Source organism: Sarcophilus harrisii, chromosome 2 (genome assembly GCF_902635505.1).
Source record: "Sarcophilus harrisii chromosome 2, mSarHar1.11, whole genome shotgun sequence".
NCBI classification, from domain to species: Eukaryota; Metazoa; Chordata; class Mammalia; order Dasyuromorphia; family Dasyuridae; genus Sarcophilus; species Sarcophilus harrisii.
The window spans coordinates 266096038-266102607 of record NC_045427.1 but is presented as its reverse complement, the minus strand read 5'-3'; positions in this window follow the sequence as shown (position 1 = coordinate 266102607).

Below are 6570 nucleotides of genomic sequence, written 5' to 3'. Positions count from 1 at the left end.
GTGACTCCTTATCACTTCCAGGATCAAATATAAAAATAAACATAAGAAAATATCACTTGTTTGATGCTCCTATCCCATAACTCCCTTTCTCATCTCTATCCCTCCATCTTTCCAATTTTCTGCAATTTTGTGCCTTGGCCATCTTGCTATTTGTCACAAAATAATCCACCTTCCAACTCTGCATCTTCACTGGTTATCCCTCAAGCCCCTATATATTTTTCTTTCTCATTCCTACCACTTCTATTCCTTCAAATCCTATCCACTACCTTACCTTCTTTTAGATTTTTCCTGATCTCTTTTAATGCTAGTACCTACCTTCTGTTGATTCTCTCCAACTTATCCTGTGTATATCTTGGTTTTGTACTTTTCAGCTTCAATTAAAATGAATGTGAGATCAACTTATACAGGGATGGTGGTGATTATGCATTTCATATGCTTAGCAATGTGCCTGGCACTTAGTAATAGGTTCTTAATAAATGCTTGTTGACTTTATGAAAAGCAAATTAAGAAACTCATACCATCAGATTGGCAGAAATTAAAAAAAAAAAGGAAATGTTGAGCTGTAAGAGGCATATTAATACACTGTTGCTACAGCTATGAATTTATCCAGCCATTCTGAAAAGCGATTTGAAATCATGACTAAAAAATCATACATACCCATTCTGACACAGAGGTAACACATCTAGGTTTACACCTCAAAGAAATCAAAGAAAAGGACCTCTATGTACAAAAAATACTTATATAAATTCTTTGTTATGGCAAAGTACTAGAAACTAAGGTGGTATTCTTCACTTGAGGAATGGCTAAAACAATTATGGTACATATAATATAATGAATTATTGCGCTAAAGACAAAAAAGATGGTTTTGGAGAAACCTTGGAATGGTGTTAAAAACTGATCTGGGTTGAGCAGGGCCAAAAGAATTTATATAACCACTATAAAGACAAAACAACTTTAATGATCAGTTTCAGTTAACCGGTGATGACAGGTTGATTGACTTAAAATGAAATTTTTTAGATATAATCAATGTGGGAACTTATTATGCTTGCTCAGTTGCGAATTTCTGACAAAAAGGCTTTTATTTTTCTCTTAATTTTAAGAAGGGGCAGAATGGTAAGGGAGAGAAGTAGGAGACAGAACTGCCATTAAAAAAAAATCAACAATTAAATCACTTTACTGAGTTCCTGGCATGTTCTCTATAACATATAACATAGGACCCAATCCTTTTTTTGCTAGCTCTGGTTCTAAGATATTTCCAAACTCCAGAGCTCCCTTTTTGTGGTATCTTCAGCTCCTTTCCAATTTGTTTTTCATACATATCTTCCTGTTCATCAGGACTCCACTGCACTGTCTTTTCCCTGCTGCATACTTTTCCCTTATTTCCTGAAATTTTGTGATTACCTTATTTCTTCCACATCACAGAAGTGACTTTGGATTCTTGAAAGCTATGCCAGCAGAATACAAGCTCTTGAAAGATAGGCCAAAGAAGGAAGGCTCACGTACTGACCAGTGACTTGACTCTTGCTCAAAAAATCCCAGGTAACATGGGGAAGTTCACCATCTTGGATACAGAACGATGAATTTTTTTTAGCTATAACTCTTAAAAGCTTCTTACTTACCCTAGAGAATCAACTAAAAAACTATTCAAGTAATCCACAACTTTAACAAAGTTGCAGGATACAAAATAAATCCACATAAATCATCAGCATTGTTATACATCACTAACAAAATCCAGCAGCAAGAGATAAAGAAAAATTCCATTTAAAATAAGTTGATAAGTATAAAATATTTGGGAATCTATCTGCCAAGGGAGGGTCAGGAACTATATGAGCAAAATTACAAAAAGCTTTCTACACAAATAAAGTCAGATCTAAACAACTGGAGAAATATCAAGTGCTCTTGGATAGATCTGGCAAATATAATAAAGGTGACAATACTACCTAAACTAATCTATTTATTTAGTGCTATACCAATCACACTTCCAAAAAAACTATTTTACTGACCTAGAAAAAATAACAAAATTCATCAGGAAGAACAAAAAGTCAATAATTTCAAGGGAATTAATGAAAAAAGCAAATGAAGGTGGCCTAGCTGTACCTGATCTAAAAGTATATTATAAAGCAGCAGTCATTTGGTACTGGCTAAGAAATAGAACAGTTGATCAGTGGAATAGGTTATAGATTCACAGAATAAAATAGCCAATGATTATAACAATCTAGAATAGCCAATGATTATAACAATCTAGACCCCAGCTTTTGGGATAAGAATTCACTATTTGACAAAAACTGCTGGGAAAATTGGAAACTAATATAGTAGTAACTAGTCATAGACCCACATTTAACACCATACACCAAGATAAAGTCGAAATGGGTTCATGATCTAGACATAAAGAATGATAATATTATAAACAAATTAGAACAATATAGGATAGTTTACCTCTCAGACCTGTGGAGGAAGGAATTTGCGATCAAAGAAGAACTAGAGATCATTATTGATCATAAAATAGATAATTTTGCTATTAAAAAGTTTTTGTACAAAACTAATGCAGACAAGATTAGAAAGGAAGCAATAAACTGGGAAAACATTTTTACATCCAAAGGATCTGATAAAGGCCTTTTTTCTAAAATACATAGAGAACTGACTCAAATTTGTAATAGTTCAAGCCATTCTCCAATTGATAAATGTTTGATCAAAGGAAATGAATAATTTTCAGATGAAGAAATTGAAATTATTTGTAGTCACGTGAAAAGGTGCTCCAAATCATTACTGATCAGAAAAATGCAAATTAAGATAATTCTGAGATACCACTACATACTTCTCAGATTGGCTAAGATGACAGGAAAAGATAATGATGAATGTTGGAGGGGATGTGTGAAAACTGGGACACTGATATATTGTTGGTGGAACTGTGAATGGATCCATCCATTCTGGAGAACAATTTGGAACTATGCTCAAAAAGTTATCAAACTGCAGTAACTTTTTGACCAAGCAGTGCTACTGGGCTTATATCCCAAAGAGATCTTAAAGAAGGGAAAGGAAATCTGTATGTGCCAGAATGTTTGTGGCAGCCCTGTTTGTAGTGGCAAGGAATGGGAAACTGAATGAATGCCCATCAATTGAAGAATGGCCGAGTAAGTTATGGTATATAAATGTTATGGAATATTATTATTCTACAAGGAAGGATCAGTAGGATGATTTCAGAGAGGCCTGGAGAGACTTATATGAACTGATGCTAAATGAAATGAGAACCAGGAGATCATTATACATGGCAACAAGAAGACTATCCGATGATCAATTCTGATGGACATGGCTCTCTTCAACAACCAGAGCATTCAAACTAGTTCCAATTGTTTAGTGATGAAGAGAGCCATCTACACCCAGAGAGAGGACTGTGGGAATTGAGTGTGGACTGCACAACACAGCATTCTCACTGTTATTTGCTTGCATTGTTTTCTTTCTCAGTTTTTTCCTTTTTGATCTGATTTTTCTTGTGTAGCAAGATGTGTATAAATATGTATACATGTTGGATTTAACATATATTTTAATATATTTAACATTTATTGGACTACCTGCCCAACTAGGGGAAGGAGGGGAAAATTTGGAACAAATGGTTTTGCAAGGGTCAATGCTGAAAAATTATCCATGCGTATGTTTCGTAAAGTTTTAATAAAAAATAAAAGATTATTATTTATTATCACAAAAGATCATGATATATGTCAGTTGAAGAAATAACCTCTTTTGATGAAATCATAGACCCTTTAAGTACTGTCCTAGGCAATTCCAATGTACTTGTGATGAAAAGAACCATCTCATCTAGAGAGATTATGGAGACTGAGAATGGATCAATCATAGCATGGTATTTTCACTTTGTTGTTTTTCTCATTTTCCTCTTTTGATCTGATTTTTCTTGTGCAGCATAACAAATGTGAAAACATATTTAGAAGAATTGCACTTGTTTAACCTATACTGGATTGCTTGATGCCTAGGGGAGAGGATCAGGGAATAGGGAGAAAAATTTGGAATGCAAGGTTTTGCAAGGGTGAATGCTGAAAACGGTTTGCATCATGTCTGTTGGAAAATAAAAAGCTTTTAAGTACTGTTCTAAATAACCGGCATCTCTTTATGTACATATTTATAATGTATTTATAATACACATCTTACATTTTGTGGTACATGACAGCATAGACATTTCATTTATGGTTGATGGAATGTTGGATTATTTATAGAAAACACTGGGAATCAAATTCTTAGGGTCATAATATCACTTCTATTAATTGCTGTCTAGTTTAGAATGGTTGTGTCTTGATCAGAAATCCAACTGCCATTATTTCACATTCATGGTCTCAGTGCTGTAGATACCATATTCCTTTCAACAATGCAGGCCACAACCTATTTGTGACTTGTGTCAACATCCTGTGTAATTTGTTTAAATTGTCCCATAAAACAACTTTCCTCTATCTTTGACACTGTACAGGTATTGATGGAGCATTGAGGTCATCCATCCATCTGAGTAACTCATAAAATAATTTTTATGGATTAAGATCAGCTTTATGTAAAATCTATCATGGCTAAATGATAAGCCTTTTCTTGCTTCATGGGGAAAAATGGCTAAATCATCTAACTATGTTAAATATAAACTGATACAAGAAGTAATTTTGCTACTATTTATCTCCACAGAGAAAAGCAAGTTATTTCAACTTTAGTACACTAACAGTCCCATGAAATAACTCAAATTTATTCTCATTTTATGACAGCATGAGCTAGCTCCTCAGATTTAGTCTATAAAGCTATATCCCAATTTATTTTTGTACTAAATGTATGTCAGTTTCTTATAAACCATTAAAAAAATTCCAAGCTATTTCTGAATTTCCTTTTGCAAATGGGCCAGAATTCAGGGTTTTACTGTTATAGATTCCATCTAAAAAGTAAAATCTTTGATGAGAAAGTAGTTTTAATGTCCCTTTTCTCAAAGTACTAACCAACCTATCTTTTATTACTTCTACTCAAAGTAGCCATTTCAATTATTTAATATTTATATACCTTCATAGGTTTATAAATGCTTGGGATAAGTTAATGTAAATATTCCCCAAAATATCCTTTCTAAGTAGATTGAAAGTTTTATTTTACAGCTAAATAGAGGCATTGAAATAAGTTGCTAAGATGTAACATCTTTAGCAAAAAATACAGACCAACTATATCTAGTATAGTACCTTCAATCTCAAGATTCACAAATGCTTCTGTAGTTCCATAATGTAATGCTTTCTTTTGCCTATCAGTCATCAAAGAACTCAAAATGTTTACATAAAAATCTTATTTATCTGAACACATCATTAGTGTGAAGCAGTGACTTGAGGCCTTTGTTAATAGAACAACCAATAAACAGCATGCTGTTTGCACAATGCAGAGTGTTGGTTCTGGATTCAGAGGACTTAGTGTTCAAATCCTACTGTTAACACAACTGCTGATGTGACTTTGGGAAGATCATTTAATTTCCTTGGGCCTGAATTTCTTCATCTGCAAAACAAGAGGGTCAGAGAAGTAGAAGATTGTACTAAATGACTTCTAAGGTAGCTTTTTGATTCTAGACCTAGGACAACAAATAAATTACCATTATCTCTTACACATTAAACAGAAATCTTAAAGTACTAATATTTCTATGATTTTGCAATGAGTGATTTGAAAATCAACAGTTGATGCGCTGGTTAGTTTTACTGAACTGTTCTCCCAACCCCCTTTTATTATTCTGTCAGAAGGGATGGTCCAATAGGTATGAGGAACAAGGATATATCCAGGTGTTATAAAAACGAAAAACTCTTAACATTTTTTAAAAAGAATCTGCCTTTTCAAATAATACTGTCTTGCAAGTCAATAAAGATTTGTGTGCGCCCATGCGCATGGCATGTCTCTTCAATCAAGCAAACATTTAAATTTTCAGAGTAAATAATAAATGAAGACATAATCTAGAGCAGAAGTTCGTAAATTATGGTACATGAGTCAAATCCAGCCTTTCATCTGCTTTTTATATAGCCCAGATTTGGCCGTTGAGCTGTGGCTGACACTCCCAATTAGAACCTGGTGTCTCAAATATAACTGAAGCAGAAAGCTGAAGTTGCTATGATTCAAGTTCACTTTTTAAAAACAAAGAGGCAGCAAAACAAAATGATATAGATCACTTTAGACAATTGAAAAGATAAAGTAATTTCATTGGTGTATGTTACCACCTTTCCACATTTCAAGTGGAAACTTGAAACTTTATTCCCAAAGACGTGTCTGCCTTTAGACTACTACTTAGACAATTTCTAGAACTAGGCCTAAAATCAGAGCCTTCCCAGTTATCTATCTGAGCTTTCAATTGGCTTAGACTTTAAGAACTTAGGGTTGCCTCCCCCAACCCCAGAAAACGAGGCACTGGGTTAGATTTCAAGAGAATAGTCACAGTTTATAAAAATACACTCATGAGTTTCAATCTATTGCATGAAATGAAGTAGCAAATAAATTTATGCACTTGACTTTTGTAGTTATTGAGATTAGCTCATATTTTGAACATATTTCTATTAGTTTTCAAATAAC